General features: G+C 39.5%; 1 protein-coding gene across 1 annotated transcript in view; it reads right to left on the minus strand.

Annotated features, from left to right (window-relative positions):
* Positions 1 to 21,222, minus strand: part of LOC306735565 (CUB and sushi domain-containing protein 1-like) — a gene marked incomplete at both ends in the record, with an annotated part of 394,295 nt that overhangs the window by 259,206 nt on the left and 113,867 nt on the right. The gene's annotated exons all lie outside the window — the stretch shown is intronic.

Consider the following 21,222-nt stretch of genomic DNA (forward strand, 5'->3'; position numbering starts at 1 on the left):
TATATGAATTTGAAGCACCAGTGAGCTACAGTGCACAAGATCCACTATTCTTGATAACCAACTATGCCGTGAGCACAGACACTCTGAAATACAGAAGGAAAATTCCAAACAAAAACATGCTGCAATTGAGTTATTTACACTTGCGTGATCGTAAAAATCTGGTGTTTTTTTACCCTGCTGCAGCAAGGTGAGCTCTTGATTACACCAGAGGTTGAGCTGAAGCAGCCCTTTCATTCTTAATTGAGAGATAATGGTTAAACGATTAAGGGAGGAGAAATGGGAGGACATAACACAAAGCTGAAAGAGCTGGAATTAAAAAAGATGAATAGTGTATTGAATTGCCTACTGTACATAATGACGCCAACCTAATGTAGATTAAAGCGCCTGTATAACTAAGAAACAATACAATGGAGAAACTAATACGTGATATTCATATCACATATCACTTCCAAGGTTAAGTCAATGTGGGCTAAATGACTGAACATGCAGTAGACAGAGATGCAGCTAAAGGCTACTACAAGGAACTTTCTTTTGTGTTGGTTTTCAGATCCCCTGGGATTACAACACACACAATGCAACATCATGTTCTGCTCAGAACGAAGGATTTCAAGTATCTTGTGAATTTGGAGGTAAAATTATAATGTTCCCAGTACATCTACAGTGTGCAAAGCACAATCACTAATCCTCCCCACAAAGTTCTGGGTAGAAAGGCTGAACACCTGCAGGGGCCCAAAATACCACAAAACCACTGCTACCTTGTATTGAAAAGTCCCCGCTGAGATGATTTTAAAATCTGGTCATAATGCCTTGGATTAGATACCTCTCTGTGGATTTATTCTGGACACGTATCACTGGGAGGAGACCTTGGGGCAGACCAAGAACCCACTGGAGAGAGGATTCTACTTGGCCTGGGAACACCTGTGTCTCCCCCAGGAAGAGGTGTAGAACATGAATGAGGAACTATGCGGGACTCCTGGGCTACCTTGATTTTCCTGCTGCCCCTGCGACCAGACTCAGACCCAGACAAGCAGCGACAAAAATAGGAATGAACAGAAAATAGCATTAATTTACATTCAATATTTTTTCAGTTGTTTATATTTATGCTTTGGATAATTTTGAATGTTCATAGAAGCGAGCAAACTGAAGTACAGAGTCAAGTAGCTCTTGATACATCAAATCAGGAGAACAATGATTGGACTTAAGTTCTGATTAATCAATTGTCCTTCGTTCTACACTATATATAAGTATGCAACAGTGAAAGGTGAGGAGAGACAAAAACAAAAAGGAATGCGAGAAGAGGGGAAAATTAAGTGAAAAGAAAGACAAACATTAACACAGGTTTCAAGTGCTGATGTAATCAAGACATGACAAAAATGAATCTAGTTTCTGGATTAGTGGCAGTCATTTTTCCACAGATATTTTTCCATCATTGTAAAAGTCCGCTCAGTCAATCGAGAGGTGGACTGGGGAGAAACATACAAAAGGAGAAAATGAAATCAAGATAAAGCCAAAGGGAAAGAAAGGTAAAAGACACAAAACGTGTGAGCCACCAGAAGGAGGAGGAGGAGGAGGAGGAGGAGGAGGAAAAAGGCTTTGCTTCTAATAGGTGTAAATAAGATATTTTCTTTACTTAGCCACAGCCGTGTCTGGCATCTATTTTCTTCAATTTGTATGAAGTTTTTTAAACAGAGCATTCAGGTCCCTGTGGCCAGACTAATTATATGTTGTGCGCTGGATATACCAGTAGAGGGTAGGGCATGCTAATAGTTTTACAATTTATGTGAGTAAACTTCAAAAACACAAAGTGAAACCTTAAATAATTATGAACCATTATTCTGCAAAACAGTATTTTAGTTTCTAGTTCATGTTGTTTCAATTAATAACAGTTTTCACTTGTGTAGTTGCCTACACAACACACAAACACCAATGGTCAACCCTACAAAATTGTCTCAAAATCGATATTTCTTTCTTTAGCAGTGTGACATAGTTTTTCAAGCTGTGTGCTGCATTTCAGTGTACCTTCTATTTTTCTCAACCAGACAGAGTATTGCTTGGTCACGGGCTATAATAAATCACATTGGTGGCCCACAGGGGACAGCGGTTGCATGCTCACATGAATATTTCACCACTCAACAAATAACATGTAAACCTAGTGATGTGGATACAAGTAATTATTGTGATCATGCTTGCTCCAAGTATTTCTTCTTGGGGCCAACGTGAATTGTTGACACTGGTCAGAGATTTAAGAAGTGGAGACTTCTTGCATTATGTAGAAAGTATGGCTGCTACTGAAGACCGCACGAAAAGTGTTTGTGAAGGCCTTGGAAGAAACTCTGGCATCGGCCTAGATAAAGATTTTGCTCAAACAAGTTTATCAATGAATTATGTATTGTTTGGAAAAAAAAACGTGTTGCATTGGAATATTCGTTATATGCACAAATGAAAGGTTGTAAATCACCATCAGCGGTGCAAAATGTACATGAATTTAAATACCTCGTGTGTATTCAAACATGAGCATTATCACCCCATTTCTGTCAGTCTCTGGGAATGAAAATGGTGCTGTAACACACACACACACACACACACACACACACACGCACACATATTACTCAGTCAGTCAGTCAATCAGGTAATGAGCAGTAATCGTCTCGCTGTCACTGTACTGATGGACCAACATGATTCTATATCCCTGTCTAGCTCTGTTTCTCACTTTGTGTCTCTCTCTCTCCATCTGACATTTCTCTTCCTTTTCCTGCGTTCTTTCCATCTCGCTCTCCCTCCCAATCAGGCCAGCACACTGATCCTACAGCTGTTTGACATTTATACAAAAATACGTGAGCCGGGTTGTTCATCCAATGGTCAACTGTCCAAACAGTCAACCAGCTTATGTAATCGGGCAGCCACTCTGTGATCCCAGACAGCCAGTCTTCATAGTCAACCGACCACCCAGCCAGCTTGCCTGTGTGCCTTTCTGTTGCTCCGTCCATCTGTCCGACTGCCCATCTGTATCCGGCTGTTTACCAGTGTATCAGACTGTGGGCATGTCTGATGTTGACCGGTTTTTAACCTTAGGATTCCTGTTCAGATTGGAGGGTAGTCCAGTAAAAAGGCATACCGTGCTATTCAGTGTTATTTTCTTTACCAATTACCATTCTTCCATAGATTAGACAAGGAAAATAAATTGTAATGTTAGTGTGATGAGTTGGTCTCTCAAAATAATGTTTGGTTTGTAATGAGCGGACCCGGAAAATGAATCGCAAAAAAGAGTTATCAGTATTTTTGTGTAAAGTGTGTTGTTATCCTGACATATTGTTAGAATGGGATTCAAAGACAGGATTGTGATAGTCTGAAGTCTGAATATTTGTGTATTTATTGTCAAATATATACACAAATATAGATCATTTACTTTAACACACTCCTAATTTAATAATTTCAGGAGAAGTTATTTAAAGCAACCCAATTTATTGTAGATTTTCTAATCTGCAAATGTATATCCAATGCTTAATGACCTTTAGCATGTCCTGGCAATCTTCTGGTAAATTTGGCCCAAGTGGCCCACCAAGCACAACATTTCAATAACTCAGACATTTCTCTGCAGCTCACTGTATTTTAGTGAGTCAATTCATGTGGAATAGATACTTGAGTGTAGAATATATGAAACATAGATGTTAAGTATCTACACTATGACCTTATCGCTTCCCTCAGGAAAGTTGGAAGAGGGGAAAAAGGATATTCATTTTTTCAATAAGGGAAGCCTCAGAGCCTGGTGGATGTGGAGGTGAAGGTTTTTGAGATTTGATATGCACATCAGTAGCAGCGGCTACAGCAGTCATAGCGAGTGACAGCATACAGTTCCTTTCAGGTGAGTTATGTGGCAGCAGACATGAAGCAAGAGAGTGAACAGAGCACTGAAGGCTGGAGTACAAACCATGATTAAAATGGTGCACTGTATGATGCAGTGAGAGGAGTATGCCATGTGAGTGTAGAGGCAGACTCGGCTATCTGTACAGAGGCTTTTTTTTATATTTAAAAAGCAAATGTATTAAATAATACATTAGTTTTTTAATATGGTGCATCTTCTTTTTTTAATACAATATGTGTTTTTGTATCCATACTGTACACTACAATGATAGTCCTCTCAGGTTTCTATGACAACGCAGTTGTTGCTATTTCTGTGAAATCAAACCTGTGACATACATGAAAAATGCTGCATTATATTACGGGTAGATCAAATCAAGCGTTCTGATTGGTTGAGAGTGAGTCACAGGGTGTAGTTTATTCAGCCATAAAGTACTGTACAGCCTGTTTACATTTAGAGCGTTCCATATCAGTGCGCACTTAAAATAACAGGTAGATTTAAATTGCACGACCGTTAGTTGTCATTTCAAGCATGACAGTTACAAAACATGTTTCGTGTAAACGTGTATGGCGGTTTCTCTGTCGCTGAAATGCAATACACAACGTTTGGTGGCTACAACTATTTTGTGCTGAAAGGGAGCTTACTATTATTATTTATAAAGTCGTAGGTAACTGTAGGATTAAAAGCAATAAGGTACTTGAGGCAGTACTGTGTCTACAATAATGTATTGTTCAAGGGTGTTGTTAGGCCCGACGATACAGTACTGCCTCTCGTACCATATTGCTTAATTAAAAGACCTGCAAACGGTGCTGGTTTTCATGTTTGTGGTCTTATTTGTTTATGGTAAGTATCTAAAAATGAATGTGGTATTGAACTATTGGCATTTAATGTTGATCCCTCATCTCTTCTCTTTATGTATTAATGTTGCTATTGACTAGTACAGACTAAATATATTTCAACACTTTTTCCTCAGGTTTTATGCACTGTTTTCCAGCGTTGGTGATGACAACCTACAGCATATCAATCACACCTGAACAAGGCAAAATTAGGACTGTTGTTTGCAACCTCTGGATTTTAACACCTCACAGGCACGGAGAAAGTTGTGGCGGTCGAACTGTAGCTCAAAGTCATGTGATAGGGGCGTGACGAATCAGGGAAGACCATGTCACGACTGCTAAGACCCAATCAAGTAGCGAACGCTGGTCTCTACGTCATAGTTTCCCAACTTCTCCGTTTACGACCATCCACACTTGGACGTAATTTCAGAGTATTCAAAAGTATCCATCCTCGGGAGCATTTCCAAACTCCTCTATTTTCGGTGCTCAGTGTAAACCGAGCAAAAAGTATGCGTTTTAAAATGGCTAGGGCCCTGTTTCTCATACCTGGCTAAACAAAGTCAAGCAAATGTCCTATTATCCAGCTTAAATTAGCGAGATGATTGACATCAGGCTATCTGGGTTTCTTCACGGCTGATCCGCGCTGAAACGGTACCATATAACTAGGAGTTTGAATATGTTTATGGGCGGATCAGTATGTATGTATTATTCATAATCAGAAATTCAAGCAATTGAAACAGTGAAAATAAATTGTGTGTGATTCTCTGTATTCTTATCAGTGCTTTCAACACATCCATAAGTTTCTTAAGCGCTAAATAAACTTAAGAACAGCGCGGCATGCAGCGGGTGATAGTCTCTGTCTGTGAAACGGGCAATGCGCTGCGCCTGTGGTGATCAATGTCCGCGGCTCGAGGAGCTCTCGTAAATAAATGATTCCTTGTCGGCAGAATCTATAGCGCCGCGTACAGAAAGTCATGATGATGTGAGGATGGATCTTGGCGATCTGAAAGAACTCTCTTCCTATAAAACTAATATAACTAATATCGCTCCTTCATCAATGAGGAAGTAAGCTGCCTTTTTTGTCCGGTGGGAGTGGCCAGCTTATCCAGTGAATTTCAGTAAGCCTGCCCGGGAGCAGGTTTACATTTTTGGCTGTGTTGCTATGGTGATTTATCTACGCTTGCTTCGAGAAACGGAAAAGCCTGACCTACGTTATCTTATCCGGACAATTAGCCCGCTAACTCAGTAAGCCAGGTACGAGAAACAGGGCCCAGTTGTAGTGTGAACATGGCCTTACTCAGTGATCATAATAATGTGCTTGACCAAGGAACTTGACCTCCAGCTGCTCTGGTGAAGCTGGAACAATTGACGGCTGTGATGGGAAGCTCACATGTGTAGAACATGAGGGATAAATAAAGGGGAAAACATTTTCCCAGATTTCCACTGTGACACATAATAACTAAGGCACGGTGCTCCCAGAACCTATAAATTATATTATTTTCAGTTTTTCAAAAGGTGTGATCAATCTAAAGATGTTATTGAAGAAGTAGGACTGAAATCCACTTTTCAGTGTTGATAGTTTAGAAGAGAGTTATGAGTCACACTTTGCTAGATTTATTTGCAAAATGTTTTTACATTTCCCAATTTTCAGAAAATGATTAAAAAAAATCAGTTGGGAATTCTAAATGCTCCATAACTGTATGTAAATATCATAAAATAGTTACTTTGTCTGCTGAAACACTTTTTTTTAGTTTCAAATTAACATACATTAAATCAGGAAAATAAATGACCACTCAGGCTATGAAAACGATATAAAGTCTATTAAGCAAATGTAAAACTGCATGACCGTCACCAAGAGAATATGAACAGCTTTCTTCTTTTCAGAAAAGTTGACTTTTTTGAGAGATAGCAGCCATTTATATATCTTTGGTTCCTCATGTATTTAATGGCTTTGGCATCGAGAGAAACAATCTCTCACACACTAATCAGAGACAAAACCTAAAAACTAATATTACTCTTTTCCATCTTGCAAAGCATTTAGCTTCTACTTGCCAGCACAAGATAGACCTCAGACTGCTACAGTAGATGTATGCCCCTGGCTGAAACTATTTGTTTCAAGTTGTCATTCTGGGAGTGCAATCCATTCTTTCAGTCTGTTTGATGGAACACTCGTCTATCAGTGGCACAACAGGGCTTGGTGTAAATGGATAGACAAGAAGCGCTTGTTGTGGAAAAGACAGACACTGAGCGAGACAGAAAAGGCTGTGAGTAGATGATGGAAGACATCTTGAAAAGAGGTGAACATACTGAAAACGATGACCAAGCTTATTTTTCAGAGAGGAAGATGTTTGCTATCATATAAAAACAGCAAAAGAAAAATGGCAGAAATCTAACTTTGGATGCAAAGTTTTAAATGTATTAGGATTAGTTGGTGGTGTTTCCTGTACAAACTGCAGACAGAATATTGGGGGAAATAATATGGTATAAACGTCTGTTAACAGTGGTGGTATGAATATGTACCACATAAATCTCCTGGAAAAGAGCAGATGATTTGGGGAAATTTGTAAAGCCAGACAGGGATACGAATAAACACCGAGAGCTTCTTTTCTCTGTATGTGCTGCTAAAGTGAGAAAAAAAATGAGAATGGCCAGAGGCAAGATGGGCATTTTTTTCCTTTTTTAGTTTCTCTCTGTGTTAACTCTTAATACATACTGTATTCATTTGGAACCCTTGTAGCTCCTACTTTAAACACACTGGATGATTTGTTTTTGAAAATGCATGGGGCCCAACTAAATACAAGGAAATGTGGCTTTTTTCTTCTTTTTGAAGGTATGAGTTTTACAACAAATTACAATATGAATATAATATAATATGGTAAATGACTATATGTTCAACCACTTATTATATGCAGTACTTATAAATAATATAAAGATAATAAGATAATAAGTTGTATTTATGCATAATTAATAACACAATTTGGCAGTCTACCCAAGGCTAGCTACTAGAGCCTTAACCTTATAAGCCTGCGCCCCTTTTTTCTGATCTCATGGGCATGAGGAAGAATGTTTTTTCAAAACTAAAACTCTGCTATTACATCGTCCACAGTTCCGATCTAATTAATTGAAAGTGCTAAAGTACTGTAACCCTTGTGAGAAGATACGTGTCTGTTTACATAAAAAAAAAAAGATCGTACATTTGAATAATTCCGTAAGGTCCTCAACATGACTAAAGCGATTATAATGTTTCACTCATATGCTCCTAAGTACCTCTGACAACGGCGGATTTCACTCAAAGTAACTTCCCTGTAACCGTAGAGACTGTATGAGTCTAACAGTAGTAGTGATATCACTACTGGAGTGACCAGTATTGGAGTCTCTCACTGCGAAGCAGGAACTAGAGGTTTTTTCTGTGCTGCTTTTCGAGGTCCTGCGATCTCATTGGTCCACAGACTCGTCTGAAAGCACGTCAGATGACACACGCGGAAGGAGACAGTCATTTCAAATACATATACCTCATGGTGCAAGCAAGTTTTAGGTCAAAGTAGGTAATTTTTCTATTTCTGAAAATGTAAATACTGGCTTTAAAAGTATAGAGATGTTTCATTATGTTTCTTTCATTTTTTTCTGGAAGAGTAGAGAAGAAGTTGAAACAGAGATTTTAGGAGCTTTCACAAGTTTGACCACATGTCATGCAGAGAAACGAGTAGATCTTATTCTGAAGAGAAATTACACTTCCATTGCCCCTTGGAGTGTATGTTTTAAGTACTGAGACAGACACACAAACAGGGTAAAATCAAAGGAAGTGAAAGGTACACAGAGGATCACACAGATCTACTGCTGCACTGTTGTAAGGAACTCCTCGTTGGTGTGAGGAGTTGAGTGCCGTGCTCTAGGGCACTTTGGCAGTGGGTGGCATTTGATTTGTACGATGAGAGGGTAAAAACCCTGCTGATATTCTGGTGTCCCCAAGCAACAGCCTGCTGCGCAATCCCCGTATACTATGCTTAAACCAGGAATCTCACCCACCCCCACACTGCCTGTCAAGTCGTCTATCTACCAGATATGCATGTGTGTTTGTGTGTTTGTGTGTGTGTGTGTGTGTGTGTGTGTGTGTGTGTGTGTGTGTGTGTGTGTGTGTGTGTGTGTGTGTGTGTGTGTGTGTCTGTGTGTGTGTGTACATGTGTGAAATACAAATACATGCAATAATAAGTACACTTATCAATCAAAACCGTTGTGCAATTTTAGCAGATCAAATCCCAAAATTGACAGAGACAATGCACTCTTTTTAAAATTATATACTTAAAAAAATAACACATACACAATCTATGGTTTGTTTACTTACACATTCATATACAACAATAACCAATTCCTAAGTGAAGCTGTCAAGGAGAAGAAATGAAGGATGATTAAGAAAACAGTGATGTGAGTTTTCTTTTCAGTGTAACACAAATAGGGAAATTAGTGCACTTTGTGTTTCCTTTAACCGGCATTATTATACTACCATTCATCATAAGCCTTAATTGGTATTCAGAAGAACATAACGCTAAGGTCAAACTATGCACTTTGAAAAAGGTTCCAATATGTGTTGTGCAGACATTGGTTTGGAGGTACATTTATCAAGACTATGGCAGTATTTCCTTTGATCTGAACTTTGTCGGAAAATTCTAGAGATGAACACTTTCATTCATACTATTTCCAGTAGCGTTCTATGATTTGCAGCATGCTAATTATTACAGGAAAATCGTATATATGTCTCTTTCTCAATGACACATAATCACAGCTGGTTAGTTAAATCCCTGCTGAATGAAATAAATGCCACCTCAGTATCTTTTTCTGCCCCTGACTTGCAATTTGCAACAATCATTACAATTATATTGCACAAATAGCCTGCATTAAAAATGTAAATTGCTTTGCAATTTTCTAGGAAATTCAACATAATTTGCGGTCACAATAGGTACAAAATCCCATAGGGACCAATTTGTCTAAGCTGTGGTGAGGAACAGGAGCAGGGTGGCAGGATATTGTGAGCAGGCAGCTGGCAGTGAGCCACGTCGCACTGGGTCATCGACCAGTGTTTTCCTCACTGTGAATCAATGGGTCAACGGTTGCTTCAATGGCCCCTCACAAGATGATTTCTTTATTGAATGGGGATCTAGGATTGAAACAATGAGGTTATGAAAGGGGGGCCCTCGTGATAAATGCACTGATTTCCTCCTCGATGGCAAGATAAGATAAGGGAGTGCATATAGTCATTGGACCATAAACAGAGTAATTCCAGTTTCTAGTAAGGAATTGTCTTATAGGAATACTTTTTTTTGTCCAGTAACTTCACAACAGAAGATATGCAGATATGCATTAACTTGAACTGAAAGTTGGTTTTGTCCTTAACTTGCAAAGCAACATCTAAATACCAGGGTCCATGGCAAACAACATGGTAACATTTCAACTAATTATGATCTAGAAGCACCCAAGTTCAACTGTGGCCACAGAGGCTGAACTCAACATAGAAAAGCCCATTCTGCCTGACAGCAGCAGCCTCAGCAAGGGTTCGTGGGTATCCCGACTGCTGGCTGTTAGCCAAGACTCAAGGTCCTCCAGACTTAAGTACTCTCTGTCTCTCACACATACAATTCACGCAACCTGATATTTGTCTACAAAGGTGTAATGCACGTCAGACACTGACCACCTCCTGAACCTTATTCTGTAGTGTTGCACTTTCAGAAACAACTAGATTACATCACAGCATCTGCCAGTCACCCATTGCTGGATTCTACATACATTCTACACAACCGCACACTACTGTTTCTTTTATGGTAAAAGAGAAAAAATGGATAATGAAGAAAAATAGCATGCTTTCAAATAGCAAGAGAAAGTTGACATTTGTGTATCCTTCACATAAACATTTACTATGCTGGCCCTTGAAGAGAAAATTTGATTTGTGTGTCCTGGTGACCTTAGGATGTAAATTGTTGATCATATAGTCACGATGTACTCAGTTCAAGTGTGGCCGTGTTGCATGTTCTGTCTTTGCTCTCTCTTCTCTCTCTCTACGGTATGCTATCTTATAAAGGCAAAAATGGCACATGACATCTGAGAGTCATTTTGCCTTTAAAACAAAAACTCAAAATCTCTCAAACTCAAATAATGTACACAAATCACTGGTGCACATGGCAATGGTAGAACACTGAACTGAAAACTGTCCCAAAGCCTGACATTGGCTCTTTGCCATCAGTAATGTGGGACACTTGGAACAAAACAAAAAATGTGAGTTATGGATTTGTGCCAAACAGAACAGCTCTTTGCAAACATGCATATGTATTTGAAAGACAAAACAAAAAGCAAAACAAAGATAGAAGAAAGTTTGGGATTAAATAATTGGGATTATAGAGACACATCTTCAATGGTGAGTTACTATGTGTGCAGTGTTTGGTGACTGATAAGCCTTCAAACCCATTTCCCTTTTTGCGTTGCATTCCATTGTCTCACTGGAACCTGCAACAGCAACACAGCCCCTTGCATTTTTGTGCAAACAGTCCACAAACAGTCCTCATAAAGGATTCGGAATGTCGGACATATTTTCCTTAACGAAACTGAAAGTCAAAATCCTTAAACTTTTGTGTACTTAGATAAATGCATCAAAAAACTGACCTTCGCTTTCATTGTTAACTCTCTCATCTCTCCTTTGTGTCTGTCTTGTTCATTCTCTCTCCTTACTATACATGTGTTTCTCTACCTCCATCATGCTCTGTCTACCTCTCTCATTGTGTAATACAATACAGTCAGGCCATGAGGAACCATCAATCAAAGTGATAACTGGTGAACAACCATCACTGTTTTGCACACAAAAACACAGACACACAAATGCAACATATAAAGCACACACTGCACCTGCTGTACTAGCGATATATTGCTGTAAAGTGCTTCAACCTTGACTCTACCCACATACTACATCATTAATTTCACATTCTATTCTTAAGCAGACATCATTCATAACTATACTTGGGAGCCAAATAGACAAAACATTCACATATGCATACACATATATATTAAGTGACACACACACATTCACACAAATCTAGACAAGCCAAACATTACTCTCTGAGTGAGTAAACACTATTGACAAAACGAATAGACACACACACACACACACACACACACACACACACACACACACACCAGGTGACAATCAGGTAAGAAGCTGTGTTATCTCTTCAAACTAACTGAATCACACAGATGTACACACAATAACTCAAACAAACATCTATTTATGAGGTCTGTCTGTTCGACGGTGCACTCCGTACTACCTGTGTACATACATGTGTTCTCCTGGTGTGTGTACTTGCGCGTTTTGTGTGTGTTTTCATTGTTTTCTGAATGTGTGTGTGTTTGACCACATAGAAAAGCGTATAATCCTGTGCTATGGGCAATATCAACAGAGAAAACCACTTGGCTAAAGTAGGGCAAGCTTCCCTTTGAAACACACACACACACACACACACACAGATAGATGAGCACACTGCTAACACAAACATCGCATCACCGATCCACTGTGGGGGAGAAAAGCATTATCTGACAAACCATTAAAGCTGATTTTCTATGCTTCTGAGAGACAGCGAGAGAGAGGAGGAGAAAAGGAGAGAAGGAGCGGATTAGAGAGAGGAAGCGAGAATTAGGAGACCCCCCCTTCCCTTCCTCCTCCTCCATTTCCTCTTCGATACCCTCTCTCCCTCACCCCATTTCACCCTACCCCTCCACTTTTCTCTGTCAGTTTTGTTTAGAAGCTCATGACACGTGTCCTCTACGTGTGTGTGTGTGTGTGTGTGTGTGTGTGTGTGTGTGTGTGTGTGTGTGTGTGTGTGTGTGTGTCAGTGAAGGAACTAAAAGTTTTCTGACAAGGTGTGAACATTAAAAGCTTCTATAGTCACATACACCCATAGGCCTGAAGGAAGGGCACTTTCACACACACCCTGACGCACACATAAGACCAAGTTATAGTGACAGCTGCAAAGATGAACATCTATAGGCACAGATTCAGTTGGAACTAGGACCACTTTAACTTCAACACGTCAGTAGAAGTGACAACATGTGCTTGGTATCTGCTCAAGGATAAGGCTGGTGAGGTTCTATATTTTTTCTATTGTCAACACATCCCATGAAAAGGCCCAAACTAACATTGAATTGATTATCTCTGTGAATCTCTAGGCACCACAATTTACTTCCATTATCTTTTAATTATTTCAATATTAGTAACAACTGGAGGGTTACATTTCCAAACACTGCAAAGAGAACCAAATGGAGGTCATTTTTGTGAGTCATTTGACATAAAAAAGCTGCCCTTATTCACAAATACACAATATGGACTTATCTTCAAACGAATCCCCCTGTTTTAGGCAATGAGCATCCAGCTCTCATACAAAATGAACTTTCTGGATCATGTAGTAAAACTATACATACAGTGATAAAGTGTGCAGTTACAATCAAAAACGATTTCCCGTATAGTGTGTTTGTTCTGCCCCCAGGGCTGGGCCCTTTTGGTTGTGTTGTTAATTTGCCTTTATTTTGACATGCACTATGAACAGGAACAGATAGTTACCAACATGTGGTAGTTTTAGGGAGAAAGGCCCAATCTCAATCTCCACCCTTACGGACTCACGGACTTTGAGGCGCGCTCCCGCGAAGTCCGTGAGGGTTTAAGGCTGTCCCACTGTCACATCGTCGAGTGCTTGAGGGCTCTCTGGCAGACATTTTGATGCTGACTTTGCCTCTGGGTATTATCCACAGTTCATAGCAATGTGACGTTAAACACGCAGTTCCCAATGGAAGCATGGAGACGTAAAAAAAAAAAAAGGTAAACAAAGAGACACGTGGGCGTTCAGCCCGGTAAAATACATTTACGGATTAAAGATGGAACATGAAAACACATGAAATCAGAGGAATGCAAGCAGAAAATATATATAATAATATTTTTTTTACATTCATCAAACATTTCGTTGTGACAAAAAAAGAGTAAATAGATTATTTTAAATGACTTCTCATCAAGTAGGAAGACGTTCAAATCAGTGAATAAAAAGTATAAAATAAAGTACACAATATGTTTTATGTAGTCACGTGATGTTGTAGCAAAGTGCTGTCCCATTCATATTTACACCAGTTCAAGCCCTCACAGCCTCTCACACTCAGTCACTTAGCAGCTGACGTCAGTAAATCCCTGAGGGTTCAGGGTTTGAGGGTTTAGGGGAGAGATTGGGATTGGGCCTTGGTCTCTGAAAATCATCCGCTGCCGCTGCCACAAGTGTGCAGCATAGAGCGAAAGCTCTGATTCTCAAGTACAAATACTCAACCTCACCATAACTCTATTTCTCCACTCTGTTGCATTCAGGGGCAACGGTAAGGAAATGACAGCTCAGTGTCACAGAATTGTTACAGGCGATCATAACATTGAGAATTGAGTTATACATTTCCGATTATTGAGTTTTCTGCATTGAGTCATAATCTTTCAAGATAGAATTGTGATGCATCTAAGAATATTCTTTTTTTCCCCACCCCAGAATTTATCCTACAAAAAAAAATGGTTCCGTAGCCATATACACCAGTGCCACTGGCTGATATGTTGCTTCTTTATAATGGATGTTATATAATAAAAATAATAGTTTTAGTAAAAATATATACTTTGCAAATGTGTTTCCTGTTTTTTTCTTTATTATTATTATCTTTTATTTATTTTTCAAAAGGAGGAGTAAGTATTTTAATGGAATATATTTAATATGACAGTCTTCTTTAATAAGAACAATCCAGAATACTGCCATCCATATCCTGTATCTATTGGCCATACTGTTTCTCTCTCCATCCCTGACCTTGTCTCAACATCTCTTATTCACTGGCATTATTCTCTATCTCTAATTAAATTGAAATAATGTAATTAGGAATTAGGAACAAAGAAAAATAAAATCACCACAACTGATAATAACCCAACAAAAGGTTCAGAAATTTGGCTCCAATGATAACTCAGCATTCAAAACGTAGCTCTTAATCCTTAATTAGAGCACTGTTTACAGCGTTATGTAATTGTTGCCTTTATACTTTTTGGGGGAATGTATAAAGCCATTTATAGCAATTGCCGAAGAAAGCTCAGTTAATGTGTCTGCATGAAATCCTGCAGACTACCATTATTGATTAAATCGACAGTCATACATCCATGCATGCACTCCTTGCAAGTACTGTCCGCTTTGGTATTGATGCTTTTAGATATTTATTGTTCTGTGGATTGGAATTTGAATGTGAATGTAAATAAAGACTCCAGCAAACAAAAACATTAAATTAATGGTGAAAAAAATGCAGGTTTCTTTTCTGAAAGTCATTCACTCGTGTACCAAACATGACTGCCTCCCGTGTTTTTTAATTAACCTGATCTTACTGTTTATTTATTATGATGTTTAAATATGAACAATATTGACTTATCCTACTATTCTAACTCATTGTACCCTGTTATAACTTGCAAAAGGTCCCCAAGGCACTTAGCACTTAACAGCATACTACCCACTACTATTTACTTCTAGTACAGAGGAAAACATTTTAGTACTATATTTACCTGAAATTGTGGTTACTGCTGATTCAGATTTGACTCACAAAATATATCAATTAAAATATAATGCATCATTATTCATTCAATTATCCAGCAATCAATTTTAAATGTATACTCCACCTTGAATAGACATTGAATCTAAGTACATTGTGTTGATGATGCCTCTTCACTAAGAAGTAAACTCTTTAATACAGGACTTTTACTCTACGATGCAGTTCTATTACTAATAGTTAATTCTTCTACCAATACCACCAACATTCCAAGTTAAAGGGTGAAAAGTAAAGCAAGACCGTGTTTGTCAGTTGGCTATACACTCATGTTGACTCCAGGGAAGTGAAGAAGAGTCCGATAAAATTAATATATCCAGCCCCAACGTGACATTAGCAGGCTTTGTCCAGCAACCAGAAGCAAAGGAAGTGCAGTGAATGTAAGTCAGGCCCGCTGCGGACGACATGCTGGACTCAGTCCGCAGAGCCGTGAAGCCCTGCCCCAGCTGGTGCACAGAGTGCTGTTTGCTTGATTATACAAAGTCTATTAATATTTAACATGTTGCCAGTCAAAATTGCGCCAAATTCAACAAGGCACTCCCTTGGGTCGCCAGAAATACACCAGCCAACTGTAAAGTAGATTGGATGAACGGTTGTCGAATATACCCACATATAAACAACCATCAGTCATCATCGTGTACTGTATTATTTAACTGGTGCAAAGACAAATGATGCTCAAGAAAACACTTAAGCATTGTTTGTCTTTGCACCAGTTCAAGCAGTGGTAGACTTTAATCATAGATTTTTCAATGAGGGAGAAAGAGAAACTGTCACATGCAACATATGAGATATTAATTATTACCCCTGAGCACAGTATGTTTATACTGTATGTCTTTAAACCAGTTTTATGAGGATTCTTAACTTAGTAAATAAGAGTTCGCACAAGGTAATGTGAGTAATTGGTGGAGGTGGCTGGGGGCACAGATGGTGTCTTGGAAGTCTGCCAGGAGTTTTTGTACTAAAACAGTAGCAGAGCTGAAAAGAGTTTTGAAATACAGCAATCTAAGCACCTGGCAAAGTTATTAATAAGTCAGTTTTATGTAATTGGGCTGCCAAAAACTCACTTATTGCCCATTTAAAGTATTTAAAGTAACCCAGTGCTAAAAATGACAAAAGGTCAAACACACAAAAGGTAACATGACTGTTTCTCAGGCCTTGACAACAACTGCAATGAGAGATTAGGGCTGCTTGGAGTATAACAACTATTCCACATTAGTCACTGTTACTGTGATTCAGGCGATCAGACCTTAAGAATGACTCAGACAGTCAGATCCCACGCACAGAGCGTCTAACATGTAACACTGATGGATAACAGAACCAAGGAAAAGCACAGGCATATAATCACTCTTTGAAAAGACAAGATTAACTTGAAATTACTTACAATAAAGCCTCAATCCATCGATCCATCCATCCATCCCTTTTCTGTCACTCTTTTTCTTTCGCCATTGTATAAATCTGCATTTGTAGCAGCAAACGCCATAGGATTATGTTTAGATTTGATCACATTTTATCAGAAAAGCTATTGGGATTCATTGGATCAAAGTGTCTTTTTCAGTTTCCTCTGCACTTCTTACATCTACTCAAATAATCTGCACTTGCTCATAAATGTATCACCTTAGTTTGTCTTGCCCCTTGTATTAACTCACCTGCCCTCTTCTCCTCAGCTTTGCTGACTCTTTTCTTGCCTTGCTCCTGTCATCAACACTACCCTGCCATTTCCCCCATCTCCTCTCAGTCTTGTATGACATTCGGGTGAATCCTTTTTAGTCCAAGCACACGGACAGGTTGACACATAAATATAGAGATACAGTCGAAAGACAAAAAGAGAGGCAGAGAAAGTGACAAATTAATTGTGTATCACCCAAAACGAGGGACAGTAAATTAAATATGCCCACAAAAGTAAAAGGAGTAAAGTGATAGTTTGTCAATGCATTGATCAATTCTGATCCTGTAGATGTGACCAGATTTAAACACACATATACATAGCTCGTGACTGTGGCTCAGATGTGTCCTTGGACAAGACACTTAGAGTAACCCCAAATTGCTCCTGTAGCCGTTCCTACGGTGTACGAATGTGTGTGAGCGTTAGCTACTCATGAGCCACTGCCATCAGTGTATGAATGGGTGAATGGTGTGTTAAAGTGCTTTGAGTGGTTGGAAGACTAGAAAAGCATTTTACAGGATCATAACTTCAACAACATGCCTCACCTTAACACTCGGCCTAAAATAATGGTATATATTTATTTATTATAAAATAATGGTAATAGTGGCTGGAGAGATGGTGCACATCCACACAGCTTGTGGTCTGCCTGTAAGGAAGTTCAGAGTCCAATCACAGAGGGCAGTGTTGTGTCCCAGTTGTGATGACAAGCTTAAAGGGCACAATGGTGTTGGATGTTCAACTATAGTCAGTGAGCAGCATTCTCACATAGGTGCTCCTCTTGTCCAGGTGGGGGAGGGCCGGGTAAAGGGCTAGGAAGGTGGCCTCGTCCATTGATCTCTTTGGTCTGTATGCAAATTGAAGTGGGTCCAGTGAGTCAGGGAGGGAAGAGGTGGTGAACATTTTGAGACAAAACCACTCAAAGCACCTCTTAATGAGGCTAGTGTGGAGCTGAATGCTACTGGACGGTAGTCATTCAGGCAAAGGTTGTTGTTCTTGTTTCAGGAGTCCTGCTGTTTAGACTCCCCTTTTCCCGTTATTCCGTGCATTTTTTAACAAACTTCCCAGTTAACCCAGGGCTTTGTTTTGATTTGGGAATGTCCTTATAGTAGATTTCTGTATAATATTATTCATGCGAATGGCATTGTTGTTGTCCTGAAACACATACCACTCTGCAGTGCTGAAGCAGTGACATAGGGCTGAGTCTGATTGGTCAGACCAGCACTGAATCATACTTGTGTTTCTGCCTCAGGTACAGGCAGGCAGAAGCAGAACTGAATTTGCTGAAGGGGAGCAATGGAAAGGGGTGTACCACGCATAGGACAGCTGGTTTATTTATGATATCTCACCAGAACTTTCCTCAGGTTGGCGTTGTTAAAATCGCCGACATTAAAATAAGCCTCTGGCCGCGTGGTTTCTGTCCTGTCAATACTCCATACAGCTCGTCCATTGTGTGGTTGGTGTCGCCGTGTGGTCGCCCCTGGGAGAATGCAGATAAAGGACTGCAATCAAAAGGTGCTCCAGGTAAGGAGAAAAGCCGGAAGAAGTGATCGCCTTCTTCCATCTGAGCACCTCTGGTTACTGATCATGAAGCACACACCTTCCCCTTGCTCTTCCCTGATGTTATTGTCCAGACCTGCCTGTGAACGGAGAGCCCCCTGAAACAATGGCTGAGTCTGGGATCACAGAGTTGAGCAAAGCCACCGTGAAAACCATAACTTTACTTTTCTTATGCTGCGATCACACCAAAAGTGTTGCTAATTTTTTGCGCGAGTCAATTGCATGCAAAGTCAATGCACAGATGCAAATGGTTGAATACAACGCAAATTTCCGCCAGGAAGTTTGAAATATTTCAACTTGGGTGAAAAATGTGCGTGAAGCCGAGTTGTGAAAGCCAATCAGCGTTGAGATGCTCTGCCCGTCATCACTGCTGTCCTACCGTTGCTGAATCAAACTGGCTGCTGATCCACCAGAAGTAGTGCTGGAAGCGGCACTCATTCAGACGCAGTTCCTGGAGCTGTGTGTGCCTGACGGATGATATTATGAATCCAGAGCTGAGGGCATTCCTTTGTCTTCTCCGTGTTTCAGGTCCAGCAACAGATAAAGGCCATCCCCAGCACCATCTTCACCATCAACATGCTGTAAAAGTGGTTGGCTTCTTCAGTAGTTACCAAGTATGGTAATAGTATAGTGACGATACTATACAATGGTAAAGAGACTATAAGAGAAATAAATACTGAAAAATGTAGCCATTTTTTAAGACCATGAAAAAGTTTAGCAACAAAGTGAGCTTGTACCAATCTCCTCCCACTTTTTCTGTCCTCTTTCTCTTTCCATCACTATATTTGACATAATCTTCCTTCAGTCAGCCATCTGTCAATTTCCATCTCTCTACTGTTCTCTCTCATTCATGCACACGTACACGCTCACACACGCACGCACACACACACACACACACACACACACACACACACACACGCGCACACACACACACACACACACACACACACACACACACACACACACACACACACCTTTAGTACTGTCATGCAGAAACCGGTCAGAGATATACAAAATGTTAGAGACAACTTCTGCTATTTATAAACAGAAAGTCAGTATTTCCATAAGACATTTTTCTGAGTAATTTTTCAATGTGTGTTTGTGCATTATGTGCCATCTTTTGCATTTTCCAACCCTCAGTGTGTTTAACACATCACAATGTTTCTTTCTCTTTTTACTTCTTCATCTCTTCTCTTTTGATGTCTTTTCCAAATCCCTCAGTCTTATTATTTGGAGACACAGAGAGCGGACCAAGAATAAAAGATTGTTTGTTTATCTTTTGAATTAGAAAAAGATGAAAGCATGAGGGGAAACTATGATTCTAGGTGTGTCTTTGTGTAACACATCATTGTGGCACGAGTCTGTCAGCTGTCAATTGCACATCACAACTTGTCAGTTGCTATAGCAACCTTGGTCCACTGTTGAGGAAAAAAACTCATTACAAATTCAAGCCAGGTGCTTTGCTGCAATTGGCCACAGGGCTAAAAATATGCAAAGCATGCTGACTCATTGGCTGATATGAGATTTAGTTCAGCTTTTGGGAAACTGTACTGCTTACATAAAGAGAGAAAAACTTGTGGATGCCTTTTCATGTCTCTGTGAACAGTTTGAAGGTATGCCCACCGGTGAGATTACTTAGCTCAATTCATGGGAGTCCAGATAAAGTCCGCTTAAAGGTAAATACACTTTCTTCAGCACTGAGGTTTTTCACAAATATAGGCAAAATACAGCTGTGTGCCCATGGAAACCTACAGTTAATGAGATAGGGTATTTTATAATATGTGTTTTATACGGATGCATCTGGTTTAAATTTGCACACATACGATCAAGATAGTAATGACTGAAGACCTAATAAATTAATAAAGAAAAAACGCCAACTTCAACACCTACTCACACACGCATGTGTGGACACATACACTCACACACACACACCAGCAGATACTTCACAATTGAATGTTCCCATTATCCACAAGACTCGCAACACAAGAGCAGATTTGACATTTAAAAACTCCCACCATACTGTCTTCCATGGCCCCAAACATTCATAAATATGACAATAACTATGAATTAAACATTTATTGAAAACTTGAAAGTCAGAAAACAGTAGAAAATGATTTGTTCACAAACGCTTGTTTGTGCACTGTGTTTAGGAGGTTAAAGCAATATCACTTGTGAGCATCATGCCAGATGGATGAGAATTGGCTCATGTGGGAAAAAAACTCCTAAGAGCCGCTTTGAATATTATGGCCATAGGGCCATTAGGATGGAACAACAGTTGCTTGTTTGCATGCTTATGTGCTGATACCAGTAGAGAAATGTTGGAGAGATGGAGACGAAAACTGAGCAAGTGAATGACAGATGATTTACAAAAGAGACAGGGAGGGATCCATGAAATATAAGATAAGATAATATAAGACTTAAGAATAAGAATCTAAAAAAAAAAAAAAAAAATTGACCGTGGTGAAACAAGGTTTCCTTAGCCTACATTTTCATTTTTGAAGAGTCCAAAAATTGTTCTTCATTTTTAGATGAAGTGGTACTTTTGGTCGACCATTACGCGAAAAGTTTTTAAAGTGTGAAGCATGAAAATAACTGTTATTTCCTGATGTATAAATAAAACGGAAAGCTGGAAAAGTGGAGAGCATCATTTGTTTTTTGCCTCTGATATCAAAGCTCTT

The sequence above is a fragment of the Taurulus bubalis genome, assembly GCF_910589615.1.
Source record: "Taurulus bubalis genome assembly, chromosome: 4".
Classification (NCBI taxonomy): Eukaryota; Metazoa; Chordata; class Actinopteri; order Perciformes; family Cottidae; genus Taurulus; species Taurulus bubalis.